The sequence below is a fragment of the Periplaneta americana genome, chromosome 10 (genome assembly GCF_040183065.1).
Source record: "Periplaneta americana isolate PAMFEO1 chromosome 10, P.americana_PAMFEO1_priV1, whole genome shotgun sequence".
Classification (NCBI taxonomy): domain Eukaryota; kingdom Metazoa; phylum Arthropoda; class Insecta; order Blattodea; family Blattidae; genus Periplaneta; species Periplaneta americana.
In genome coordinates this window covers 100,904,914-100,919,760 of record NC_091126.1, presented here as the reverse complement: position 1 = coordinate 100,919,760, position 14,847 = coordinate 100,904,914, and the positions used below count along the sequence as shown (strand labels likewise).

Below are 14,847 nucleotides of genomic sequence, written 5' to 3'. Positions count from 1 at the left end.
GAATGAGACAATGGAATATTTTTAAGTCTCAGATGTAAGACACTGCGCATGATCGGAGACCAGAGAGTTACTTAAATTCAGACTATTTGGTTTGTTACTAGCATCGATTGTTGCTATAGTTAAATCGATACTTGAACCTCCATGACTAAATCGACACTCCGTGCAGGAATGAAAGCTTTCTTATCGTCACAATAGCTCAGGTGCTAAGTCTTTTGAGTATTGTATAGGAGAGAGAAGGTTCGATTCTTATTCTATACCAACTATATTTTTTTGTCTGAATAAGATTTGTCATTAAAAGTGTTACACTAGATGAATAATTTCGTATATAATCACGTTTCCGTAACAATCCTTTCTTAAAGCGTATACTCTAATATTGTATTATTTTTGTCTATCTAAGTTAAAGAAGAAATTGAATAAAAATCTTATTGTTTGTTAAAAAGCGCAAAATTTCCATTTACTAAAAATAAAGGCCGGCTTTTGTATAATGAAGCTGATTGTATTTTATATGCGTCATAACCAGATGAATTTACCCTTAGATATCTGAATGTGAATAAAATCATTTAAAGTGGTTACAAGTGTGTACACGGACACGGACAGAGAGATTGACGGACAACTTAACTTGACAGACATATCATTTTTCGGTATTAAATGTGCTAAATCGAATATGTTCTCGAATATCTCGAAGTATATTATTGTAACATCGCCGTACTTTCCTTTTGTATTCCTTCATATCGTATATTTTGAAAAAGCAAGATATCAAGTAAGTGCAGAACACTGTAGACCATGCTTTTTCGACTTTGGAAATAGAGGTGGTGATATGGTCTTTACCACAATCAGGCTGTCTTCAACGAAGACTGGGTCTAATCCGGAGCCAACCTGCATTTGTGATGATACTGTAATTTACCACTCAGCCTTGAATTCGATCTCCTCTAGTGTTGAATTTATTAGTTCAGAAACAAAGACGCTGCTAAATACAAAGTTCTCATAGAAGTCTTTTATATAGTTTAAACTCTGTTGAAGACGTGGTGCAGTCATACAGTGTGTCCGCAGAAACATTCCGGGGTTATAAACTGCTGTAATTCTGTCGCTATGTGTTTCACGAAATTCATACCAGTGTCATTAGAAAGAATAGCTCAAAGAATTTCAGGAAATGCATAATTGATAATTGTTGACCGAAACAACAGATGACAGCACGAGAAGAAAGAAAATAAACGCCGTTTCCGCTGTTTCGCTTGTCATTACGGCATTGTTGGATACAAGCAAATTGTGTTAGGTGGTCTAAATGTTAAATTTTCAAGTCTGTGTGAATTGTTCTTATTTACTTCTCCCTTGACTTGGAACGTTGCTTGTCACTAAAAATGAATTTGGCTGAAAAGTCTTCTCATCCGCCGTTAGTGTCAATAAATTTTCACAGAAAACACGTCGTTTTGCATGGTGATCAGGTTTCAATTTATTCACTAATTGCAGTTTGTACGGGTGAAATCGCAGGCGAGAACGTGGGATCTTGGAAACGGTGGAATTAGAAATGTTTAACTGCAGGCTAGCTCTATGCACAGACTTTCGAGGACTATGAACAAACGCCTCACGCACCTGTTTCACAGTTTCCGCACTGATATGCCATTTCCCTGAATGTCCTTTCCTTTTATCACATACGTATCCATGCTATACCACTTCAGTATCGTTTTGTCGGTAGGTGCCTCATGAAGAAAATTCCGTTTGGAAGCATGCTGTACTCTGATTACATTCCGAGTACTATGATATTCCAATACACACCAACTATGTTCCTTTGGGTTCTCCATAACCTTAATAACCCTCTAAATGCTGCAGAATTCACAGAGACTTGAAAATTTAACATTAAGACCATTTAACACAATTTGCTTATATCCAACAATGCCTTAATGACAAGTAAAATAGCGGAAACTGCGTTTCTTTCTTTTTTCTCCTGCTGCCATCTGTTGTTTCGGTGAAAAATTATCAATTACGCATTTCCTGAAATTCTTTGAGCTGTTCTTTCTAATGACACCGGTATGTATTTCGTAAAACACATAGTGACAGAATTAATGCAGTTTATAACACCGGAATGTTTCTGCGGACACACTGTAAAACAGAACAATTTTCACTATAATGAAAGTAAAAAATTTTCAGGTCAATCTTGTACATTGACTTGGACATATGCACGTTGCTGCAAATACGTGTCATACCGTACTTTTAACATCACTGTACATTTTGCCTGTCGACATAACAGCAACAATATTATACCTTCTTATCCTTTTAATTGAGTTGACATTTCTTGATTCCTCTAAATTGTACATGGAATAATAGTGCAATTTTTCAGCCACAGCCCAACCTAATTGATACTGATTAATGACTTCCGACACGAAGACTGAACACACCTTCATATTCACTCTGCCGGGCGGAAGGACTTCATAGTGAATGGACACGAAATGACTGAGAAATTAAACGCTAGAGGGAACAGAATATTTAGTCAGAGGAGTTCACTATTGTTACCACGAGAACAAAAACATAGAAGTGAACATAGCTATAAATCGTAGCACGAACACAATTAATATCGGGTATCCCGTTTGCCATTGCTTTATATTTCTTCCAGAAGAATCCAGTTCCTTCTAACGAATAAAGCGTTCTGAAATGGGAACAAGGTAGAGAAGAATGATTGAGGAAGATAAAACTTTAGAGCTGGTGAAATGTAGGAATACAAGTTGAACTTCCAATACAGCTCCCTTATACTGTAATCCACAGTCATAAAACGATAGTTACTTAAGTATCCAGTAATTTAGTGAAAAAAAATTAGTATTTTCTTGTTATCAAGTTTCAGAATTTAATTAACATCAGGTTATAAGGCATCGTAATAAATATTGCACTTCTTCGTGTCGTTTGTGCATGTAGAGATGAGAGCAACAAGCTGCCAGAAGTTTAAAATATAATTAGTGTTTTAAACTTTATCTAACATCTATCTAACAACATTTATCTCATTGGGGCAGATAAAGGAGTTACCTTTTTCTTTCCACCATTTTAATAACGTCAATACAAGTGCTAATATAAATTTTGACCATTGAAGCGCAATTACGTGGGCCGTGAAGGAAGTAAGTTTCCTGGTGCCGTTTACAGAAAGAAAAGAAATGATGCAATTGAATTTCCTGGAAGCCACCGACACTTCCATCTAATCTTTCCTCCTTCCTCTACCACGTCAGATCCCTCACGTCCGTTACCAAAATAATGGAAAAGGTTAAATAAATATTCATAGAACGATCTTAGCTCATAAAAATTTTAGTTCAGAAGTTCTATTTTCTTTTATACTGACAGTTGTTTATAAATATAAAAATTGTTTGTATTCAGTATTGAAGGGGATAACGGACGTGACTCATTTGTTAGAAAACTGCGGGATGAAAGATTCACCACCTGTGATTTCTTTTTTTAACAAAAATAGATGACGAGCACACCAAAACAGATTGTAATGGCAACATCCAGAGAAAGGAAGGAAGAGAACACTGAAAAATAAATAAATGTCTGAAAAAGACAGGTAAACGAAAGGGAAATCTAGGCTTAGAGAAAACAATTATTACAGTCCGATAAGGAAAAAAAAATGGATTCCAAAAAACGTAAATATATACAGAGACAACAATTATGTACATTGAGAAAGAAAATCAACGTATCAGGGACGCCTACAACGAAAATAAGAACATAAAAGTGTCTTCAAACTTTTGGGAAAGCTATAAAAATAAAGCAACATAGATTTTGTCTGGAAGTTCATCCAAAAGTAAAGCTGCTTGCAGAACTAATGTGGCTTACACTAAATCCTGAATTTTGAATGCAATTGTCCAATGATTCATTAACACTGAGAGTAATAAATGAAGAAAGAGACTCCAAAATGGTTTAATTTTACTGTCAAGATGACAAAAATCACCAAGCTCCCGAAACGAGGAATGTAGGATTTTTAAAAAATAAAGTCACGGGGAAAAAAAGAAATTACTAATTCGGTTCAATTTCCTATGACATTTTGTTTCCAACTTAAAATGTTCTTGTAACATTATACTACTTAAAAATATTTAATTAAGAGCAGTATTTTGTCTCGTAAAAAATATATATTTGCTTCTTATTGTGTATAATGCACTCATTATTTGAATAGTTTTTTTATCACATAATAAACATTTCTATTTGTTTCTTATGTGCAATATACTAATTATTGAAGTGTATTGTTAAGCTCTGTTATATAAAAATTGCATAAATTGTTACCTAAGCTACAAATTATTTTATTTGATATCATAAAGATAAAAATAACATCTAAATAGACTTCAGCTGCACAAGTTACATCCGTTACTCTAACAAGAAGAAATTCAATTTAAGTAATTCATAAATCAAACTTTTGAGTATAAAGTAAATATTTCCATACTTCAAGCTGACTAAATAAAATAATGTTAACTTATATAAAATTAACAAGAATCGCAGAAATACCACACTTTGTAGCAACATGTAACACTATTCCTTCCGAGCGAGTCACATCCGTTACCATAATTATTACCGCCAAATATACATCTAGATATGTTATAAGCAGGGAAAGGATTTATATGTAAATACATATTTACTTATAAAGCTAATATAATTTATATTTTGCATTATCTTTATGTTTCACAATGTGTAGGGTTGAAAAATCCTACTTTTATTTTCCATATTTTTCCATATTTTAGAGTTTAGTACATATTTTCGTTAATTTCCATATATTTTCCATATTTCATATAAAACAGTCCATATTATATTAGGTTTAACAATAAAACAAAACAAAATTCCATTAACTTTTAAAAATACATTTCAACAATAGAGATTTAAACACATGTTCAGTAATCCCTTTAACATCAGAGTTATTTGAAAATTAGCAGTCCTATCAACAATGGGAAAGTAAGTTACAAAACTGTATTAATTTAATTTAAAATTTTTAACAGACTTCAGTTGTGCAGCTCAACAGTCAAATGCCAGTCAGAGTACACATAGGTTCAGTTTTGTAAATCATACTATAAAGACGGTAAATATGCCAAAAGTACGTCATTCAGTCAATTTAAAATCAAAACTAACAAGTTACATTTCAGAATTTAAAGAAGATGGTTTATCAACTGACAATAAAATATTATTTTGTAATTTGTGTCAGTGTGCAGTATCATCTACACAAAAGTTCCTGGTGCAACAACACATTACAACTAGTAAACATCAGGCCAACAAACAACTAAATTCCAAGCAGAGACAATTGTTTTTAACACAACCAACAACATCGAATGTAAGATCTGAGTTTAACATCGACCTGTGCCGTTCTCTCATCTCTGCTGATATTCCTCTCTACAAACTAAAGAATAAGGTCTTCAGGGAATTCCTTGAAAAATATACTCAACATACAATCCCGGATGAGTCAACACTTAGGAAGACGTATGCTCCATCCATCTACGATGAGACAATACAGAAGATAAGAGATGAAATTAAAGATAGTTCAATTTGGGTTTCCATTGATGAGACTCCCGACAAAGAAGGTAGACTTGTTGGTAATGTAGTTATCGGTTTGTTAAGTGAACAATATTCTGAACGAATTCTTTTACATTGTGATGTTCTAGAAAAGTGCAATAACAAAACTATAGTTAAACTGTTCAACGAAGCTATGGGTATCCTGTGGCCAAAGGGTATTATGTACGATAATGTGTTATTCTTTATTAGCGATGCTGCCCCTTATATGGTCAAAGCTGGACAAGCATTATCTGTTGTATATCCTAAATTGACTCATTTTACTTGTGTGGCGCATGCATTTCATCGTGTGGCAGAAGTGGTCAGAGACAATTTCCCTAAAGTAGATTTGTTGATTTCATCAGTGAAAAAAGTATTTCTCAAAGCTCCCAGTAGAGTTAACGTGTTGAAAGAAATGTACCCTGAAATTCCATTGCCACCAAAGCCAATTTTAACTAGATGGGGTACATGGCTAGAAGCAGTTGAATATTATGCCGAACATATAGACTCTATTAACAATGTTCTCCTTGCATTGGACTCTGAAGATGCAGTCTCAATTGATACTGCGAAAACAGTTACCTGTGACAGAAGTGTGAAGAATGACTTAGCTCACATTCAGCATACATTTTCATGCATCATAAAAACGCTCAAAAGTCTCCAAAATAGGCACCTTTCACTATCTGAAAGTTTTGAAATTATAAATAGTACTGTGGAACAACTGAATCGTGGTAGAGGTAAAGTTGCAGATGCAGTAAGAGCTAAGGTGGACACTGTACTTTCAAAAAACCCTGGATATGAAGAACTACAAAAGGTTGTTGCTGTGATGAGTGGTGAATCAACAGTGAAGATTAACTTGGACTTATCCCCAGCAGACATTGTGAAATTGAATTATGTACCAGTTACTTCTTGTGACGTCGAACGCTCTTTTAGTCAGTATAAATCTATCCTCAGAGACAATAGAAGAAGATTCACTTTTCAGCACTTGAAAGAAATGTTTGTAACCTATTGTTATGGTAACAGACAATAAAAATTGTGTTTTGTTGAAACTACATTGGAAGATAAGGTACGTCCATTATATTTTTTGTTTAGTTTGATTAAAATGTACCAATATTTAACGTACATAGTCATTTTTTTATAATTTTAAGTCCATATTTAATTCCATATTTTGGTAAAAATCCATATTTAATTCCATATTTTGGTAAAAATAACTACATATATATTTACATATTTCATATATTTTTAGTCCATATAAATCCGTTCCCTGGTTATAAGCAGGCTTCGGCCTAGGGACACAGGGTAACCACTATGAGGTTTAGAGTACTCGGAGTATAAATGACGACATGACCCGTGTGGAGGGGCGACTGCAACAGCACAGGTGGGTCCGTAATGTGCATTACCGTTGTGTGTAGGCCTATTACTGCTTGGCTGCGGTACGTGTAACAGGCTTCGGCGTAGGGACACCTGATTGAAGGTTACAACTCACGTTAATACTTTAATGGTAGACAGTTATTGTCTACACTAGGAATGTACTGTGTATACTGCATCTGTACAGGGTGAAATATATTTTGTGCCGTACTGTGACGGACTGTTTACATGTTGAGACCCGAAGCAACGGCGCTCTTCATCTCCCACTCCACTCGACCAACACAACACTAAACGTCCGTGCGTTCTGAACTTCATGCGTTCAGTGCCCAGGACCGAAGCCTGGTTATAAGTGAACATATTAATAGGCTTTTAGATACAGCACTCTTTGATATTTTATATGCATACTTTATTAGGTTTAATTGTACAGGGACATCATTTATTTTTACTAACGTTTCTAATATTAACCTGGATATATCTTTGGATTAACGTTTGAGAACCGGAAACACCGTTTGCTATCCCCCCTTTCACGACTGGAGTTCGATGATACTGGCGTAAAATACAAACAAATCACTTTACTAGGTACAGGGGGGAAGAAAAGTAATTCATCCATTTTCGTAATGTAGGAAATATCGCGATTTTGAGTTTGATAATTTTCATTATGTTTTTATTTAATCAAAATACAGTACAGTATTAACAATAAGTGTTTTTACTCACGAACTGTATCCATTCGGACGTATTCATTATGCACTGTACATTATACTGTATACAGCACATTAGCGTAAAATATAGAGAATGAAGTTAAATTAAAAAATAATCATAATATGAATATTTAAACACAGTTTTGAAAATGGTGGCCGTTCATTTCGATACAGGCTTCAGTTCTTTTTTCCATATTATCGCATAATTGACTATTATACCTAATTCCAATTACCAGTTTCGTCCTTCGTACTAGTAACTCACGTTGAAATAATTCTGTACCTATTCCATAAAAGATTACCTTATGTACTCTAAATTCAATCTTCACTTCTGCCCGATCCGAAAAGATAAAATTACTCAGACATGCTATCTACTGTCCGTCCAAGTGGTTTTGTTGCAGGGTCGTAAAAAGGAGGGAAATCACGTGCCAATTAACAAGGCCCCTTTATTTAAGTTATTTTAAACAGTTATATAATATTACGTAGACGATCAATTCCTAACATAAATTAATATTTTCAGAAAAGAGCTAAGACAGCCCAGCCACTAGCGTTTACAGAGGGTCGAACAGAAGCGGGTAGGGGAAACTGGGATGCGACATAGGCAAACGGACGTCAGTGCCTGTGCGAGAATATTCTCAATATTGAAAGCTCTTTCGAGACTGGAAAAGCGAACATACTTCTGGAACCTAACTCAATACTGTTTGTGTTTACTTTGACCGTAAGGCGACTTTGACTGTATACGCTTGGTTCTGTGTGGAGAACGGTTGGAAGTTTACTAGTAAAGGAGGTGGGAGTGAAGTACATTAAAAAACTCAGATACAATAAAAATTGAAGTAAAAATAAAATGATGTCCCTGTATTATTTTAACACAGATATTTTGTAAAACGTCTGTGAAAATGTCACATTCGTTACTTTGGAATGGCCGATTTTCCATGTGAATCTGTCTCTATTTAATGTACTGTACATTCACACATTTTCCAACATACATTGCACTGATTTGTTGGAATCGCACATGAATATGACTACTGCTGCTCATCTCTGCGTTTTGAACATATGACCATACCCTTTAATGCCTGCTTACAGTATGAACATATAAGATGATTTCTTTTTATAGGAGGTAGTTCTCTCGGAGTAGTAAACTTTCGTTTTTTTATTTGTAGAAGTAGAACATTCAGTAGATGTGGAAGGAGGTGGAGTCGCCTTCTTTTGAATATAGAAATGAAGATCGCGGACACAGTATATTGTCTCCAAGCACAAAGCGACGTATCTCGTCATGCAAATAAGCCTGTCTCTCTTGAATAAGACCCCTTGGTCTTCCGATTTCCGGCATGTCCGTGAAACTTGCAGGCACGTTAACATGAAGGATTTTGATCTACGATTTCTGAATTCAGATAACTTCTAGGAAACTCTCGTTCAGGAGCTCCTTTTCTTATTTAAAAATTGTGAATTTGAGTAATATTTGGAATACTCATTTTTATTGCCTCAAATTTGATTACCAGTTGAAAGTCGAAATGTTTACCTATCCTGACTCTGTACCTTCGGAGATTGGAATTATAGATTCAGTTGATGAGCAACTCCTTTATGCTGCTTTCAGAAAATCACTTCAAGACTTGAAATAAATAAGAATCTAAGTGCCATTTTTGAAGTTTCGAGATAAGCGAGTCTTAGCGTACGTTGAAACTATTGGCAGATACACGTTCCGCAATCTATGAATACGAATGAAACGAAAATGGCACTTTCACCCTTATTGACTTCAAGTCTTCATTTCTGTTAGCGTAAGTGTTCTTTCGGAATTCCTTTTGAAACAACCAAACTTACATTATATAGTGCAAATTCTTACCACTAATTTCTTGTCACACAAGATGTCTCATTAATACATTGTTTTTATTTTGTCCAATCCTATTGTCAGCATGAAATTCTATATTCTCCTGGAGATAAAATTCCCATTAAATTGTGCAATAAAGAAACAACGGTATTTGCATCTTTTAATTACACACACAGACACACAAGCATAAGCGTGCGCGCGTTTTCGAAAAAAAAAACACAGAACACACATACTTGAATATTGACTCACAACCAAGCAATACCTACATTATCTATAGTAATTATAACTTAGGTTCATTTGAAGCCTAGAGTTATTAATCCGTTTCATCGCAAATAATATTACAAATTAATTCTAAAATTATGTATGTGATGTACAGGAAGCGAAACTTATTGCCCAATCCGAGAGAGAAAAGTGGTTTCAGATGAACTGTATTCTAAAGTCCGTCTAATGTGTACAATAGAAGGCGGCGTGAGTCGTTCTCTGTTGAACTACTGTATTACTCGACCGAGGCGAGTGGAGCCGCGGGCGTAATGTGAACTATCGCGATGCGGTATTACGAACGCGGGAGCAGTAGCGCCACGGCTCCGGGTTGCAGGACTCCACTGGCCTCGGCCGAGTAATACTTTAGTTATTCGCTATTTACTTATTCTGTGTTGCAATCGACGAGAAACTTTTTAATTCGTTATTTTATGGCGCTTTATTAACTGCGACGAGTAACTTACATCTTTGACTAGAGACCACAGAATTCCGTATTAATTTCGAAAAACAAACGTGATAAAAATATTATATTTCGCGTTTTATCGCTTATTTCGTTGTAAGATAATCGCAATAGGAAGCAGATATTTTCATGGAAAAAATAGCCCTATATTATGCATTAGGCGTCAAAATGATGATACAAAAAAAGGTTTCATACATCAATTTATTCAACAGATGCACAAGGAATCCAGGCACATTTCAACACAGCAGGTGTAAATTCAGGGTAATGCAATATGAAATCTCGTAATGCCTCAATCACGTCAACTTTAACATTGAAAGTGTTGGATGATTGTTTCAAAAGAATTTCTTTCAAAGTGTAAAGGCCAGTGGATTCCAAACACTCTCGACTCAAAATCTTTTAACAAACATCTCACTTGAGGGAATCCCTATATGTAGGCGGCGAAAACGTAATATGGCGAACGCCAGTAGGGGAATTTATCCCCACCCACATGAAATGTGCATTCGACACAACACTAGCCTATCACGTAGAGTGTGTGGTGAGCTTGTAGGGGAAAAGTGGAAAGGGGTCGTGGGCGGAGCTTAGCGTTCGCCGTATTACGTTTTTACCTACCCATTAAGTAACTCTTTTTTTTTTTTAGTTTTTCTCAGTGCTTAAATGCGGCAGGCTCATGTCACTAGATTTAGTGACATGTAAATAAACTCTTGCAAGACAAAATTCCGGCATACAGGCGACGCTGGTATAACCTCGGCAGTTGTGAGCGTCGTTAAATAAAACATAACTTAATTTAATTTAACCCTTTCTGTGAGTACATTAACATTATTAACATTTATCTGTACAATATTTTCTGGGTTTAATAAATCATTTAGGTTTACAACTATGACTATTGAATCACGTAAGTCGTGTTTTTTCAGTTTTCTGAATCACTAGTTCACTGACATGCTTAAATAATTTTTATATTTCGGTCTTTTAGTCCAAACTGAAATGGTTGATTAATTTACCTACATTATTAGAAATTATTATATTCATACTAAGTTTCATGTCATTATGCGGAAATCTGTGGTATCTGCTATCCTTCTCCAACGCTGACCGTGACTACTCACGGACAAGTAATCAAACCCGCACCTATAATGAAGGAACAGCAAACCTGTTTCATCGGGCAACAAGTTTCGCTCCCTGGTGATGTAGCCTACATATAGGGATTCACTCAATTGAGATGTTTGTTAAAAGATTTTGTGAGTCGAGAGTGTTTGGAATCCACTGGCTTGAACATCATCATTCTCATATGATTTTGCGGCACCTGAAAAGTCTTTACACGAAATATAACATGAAGTCTGGATTTTATGGCATTGCTTTCCTGTTTGTGTATGCTTGTTTTACGTAATTTACGTTCTTGAAAATACGGTTAATGTTATCGCGTTTTCAATTTCTTACAACTTATCGAAACCAGCATCAACCACTTCTTTTTACCCCTCAACACAGAATGTCTTTATACTCATCCTCCTACACTGTAGAAATACCTCGCCTCTGGAATTCGTTACCTAATGACGTCAGGGACTGCCGGACTTATCACAATTCAAAATTAAATTTTAAAATTTTGACTTATTGAATGCTTTTTAGGTATTGCTAGAAGTGTTGCTTTGTGTTTTTTACTCTAGATTAAAATAGCGAGTTTCTTGTTTATGTTAGTTAATTAGGTAGGATATAATTAATTACGATACATAATCACTCATCTAAAGTTTTTGTATCTGCAACCTGTGTATATTTTTGTGGCTTTACTTTGTTTATAGTGTGATTTTTCTTTTTATTTATATTATTGTATTTGTATTTCTGGTGGTGTGGAAGAGAAGGCCTCATGGCCTTAACTACACCAGAAGAATAAATGAATAAATAAATAACAAAATACATAACAAAATAAATAACAAATAAATATATAAATTAATTAATTAATTTAAATGGTTTGTGACGAATTTAAACCCAATTATGTGCGTCATTTAGGGTTTAAAGAATATTGTTTTTTGACGCATGGCCCAAACCTGTCGCAACATCCACTTAACTGAAGATTTCTAGGAATGTAATAAACTGTGCAATAGGTCTAACTTGTGATGCAGACATCTCGAAACAATATTTCATCTGCATCACTGAATCGTTAGGTTGCAAAGCCTTAAGCTACCATGGCAGTGGCAACACTATATCTTCAGAGAAACTGTAGCTGCCCGGGGCGGTTTGTAAGCCATCTTCGTATTTCGCTGCCTCCAGATAATTGCCTGGTCTACAAATTACACTCGTAGGTTCCCAGGAAACTAACATCCTGAGCTCTCTGTTTTAATTTTGTTAGTTATATGAGGCCAATTTTTTTTTTTTTTTTCGTTTAACTAGTGATGTAGTCTAATATTACTGTGAATGAAAACAGAAGTTAAGCTGGGTAAATAAAAAATAAAGTAATTATCTAGTAACAATTTTATTATCCTTAGGTCAGCAACAAAGTTGCAGTTCCTGATGCCACACAGTTAATTAAATGCTCTCCTTGATTTCGCACATACAAAACCTTTTATGAATACCTGTACATTTATTATTTCCATCCTCTTGTTCATTTATTAAAAGGGGAGCCAAATAAAATAATTCTCACTTGCCCCCATTGCATTCTTAAAATTCTTTTATTAATTTAGGTTTTGAAAATGATCTCTTAGCTGACATCGTAGAAACAAGGAAAGTTATAAATATAGTGTATGCACTGAAAAACCACTGCTTGGGAAACATTGTAAGATTAAGCAAATTAAGCTTTCAGGAATAACTCCCTGTAAAGTTAATTTGAATAATTTCGAGGGAAAAATTGTTCCGGGGCCGGGTATCGAACCCGGGACCTTTGGTTAAATGTACCAATGCTCTCCCACTGAGCCACCCGGGAACTCCACCCGACACCGATCCAATCTCTTTCCTCTATATCCACAGACCCCAAAGTGGGCCGACAACCGTCAAGCAACCAACATCCGAGCGCACACCAACTCTGTGTGACCCCAAATTGTGGCCTTCTGCCACGCACAGTGACGTGCATTATGCAAATCAAGCTTTCAGGAACAACTCCCTGTAAAGCCAATTTGAACAATTTCGAGGGAAAAATTGTTCTGGGGCAGGGTATCGAACCCGGGACCTTTGGTTGAACGTACCAACGCTCTCCCACTGAGCTGCCCGGGAACTCTACCCGACACCGATCCAATTTTTCCTCTATAGCCACGGACTTCGGGGTGGGCTGGCAACCGTCAGGCAACCAACGTTTGAGTGCACACTGGCTCTGTGTGACTTTGAATTGTGGTTTTCTGTTGCGTGCAGTGACGTGTATTGTGCGAATTGGGCTTTCAGGAGTAGCTCCCTGTAAGGTTGATTTGAGTAGTTTCGAGGAAAAATTGGATCAGTATCGGGTAGAGTTCCCGGGTAGCTCAGTGGGAGAGCTTTAGTACGTTCAACCAAAGGTGCCGGGTTCGATACCCTGCCCCAGAACAATTTTTCCCTCGAAATTGTTCAAATTGGCTTTACAGGGAGTTGTTCCTGAAAGCTTGATTTGCATAATGCACGTCACTATGCGTGGCAGAAGGCCACAATTTGGGGTCACACAGAGTTGGTGTGCGCTCGGATGTTGGTTGCTTGACGGTTGTCGGCCCACTTTGGGGTCTGTGGATATAGAGGAAAGAGATTGGATCGGTGTCGGGTGGAGTTCCCGGGTGGCTCAGTGGGAGAGCATTGGTACATTTAACCAAAGGTCCCGGGTTCGATACCCGGCCCCGGAACAATTTTTCCCTCGAAATTATTCATTGTAAGATTAACATCGTTATTAGATCGTATACAGAAATTTCTGAACAATTAGTTCATATTTAATCTACTTTACAAAACAGATTCTTTCTAAGGCAATTAATGGGGAAATAATATTATAACTATTATCAGTTAAGCAGTTCAGATTCCAGAAAACGTCAGTTTCAGTCAATTGAACTAAATATCTTAAAAAATAAAAAATTAAAATGTAACATTATGTCACACAGAGTAGTAAATCTTTCATCCTGCTGAACATTTTGTGAAGTAAGTGCGCCAAATAAGGCCATGCTAAGGTTTGCTTAACTGGAAATTGGTTCTTTCTCAATTAATCTTTTTTTCAAATTTAACACAATTAGAAATTTATTCACGAGGCAAAGAAAAACATGTGGCTTTACTGTTAAATTGTATTATTTGTTACTAAAATGTCGATAATTCAACAAAGGGATAATTGCCCTTATTAGGAACAGAGGGTTCCAAATAAGGAGAGCTCCGAATTTCCAAACTTTAGAAGAAAACAGATTTGATAAACTTTTCAATGGCACGAACTACTGAATAAAAGTATATTTTATTTAATACAATAAAGATAACTGTAAGTCACTGGGAAAATGGTCTTTACCCTATGAATAACATAATACGTTTCAAATTACATCAGAACTCAATCACTTTCACATTCTGGACACTCAAAATTTAATTCTCTGTTTTGTGATCTCAACAGAATGTCTATGCACAAATGCATATATTTTTAGCTTTAATACAATCAATAATGTATTGTGGTATAATAAATTGGGGTGGAGTAGCATCATCTGTACTTAATCCATTAATTTTATTACACAGAAAGTTAATAAAAATTTGTCTAACCAAAACTATGGATTACCCAACAAATTTAATTTACACAGATTTTAAAGTAGTAAATGTTCAAGAAATTTATAAATATAGTTTAC

General features: G+C 35.6%; 2 non-coding genes across 2 annotated transcripts; one reads left to right on the top strand and one right to left on the bottom strand.

Annotated features, from left to right (window-relative positions):
• Positions 1–12,935: 12,935 nt before the first annotated feature.
• Positions 12,936–13,007, bottom strand: TRNAN-AUU (transfer RNA asparagine (anticodon AUU)). The gene has a single exon. It is a non-coding gene; the product is annotated as a tRNA-Asn (tRNA).
• Positions 13,008–13,812: 805 nt separating this feature from the next.
• On the top strand, positions 13,813–13,884 carry TRNAN-AUU (transfer RNA asparagine (anticodon AUU)). The gene has a single exon. It is a non-coding gene; the product is annotated as a tRNA-Asn (tRNA).
• The last annotated feature ends 963 nt before the right edge of the window (positions 13,885–14,847 follow it).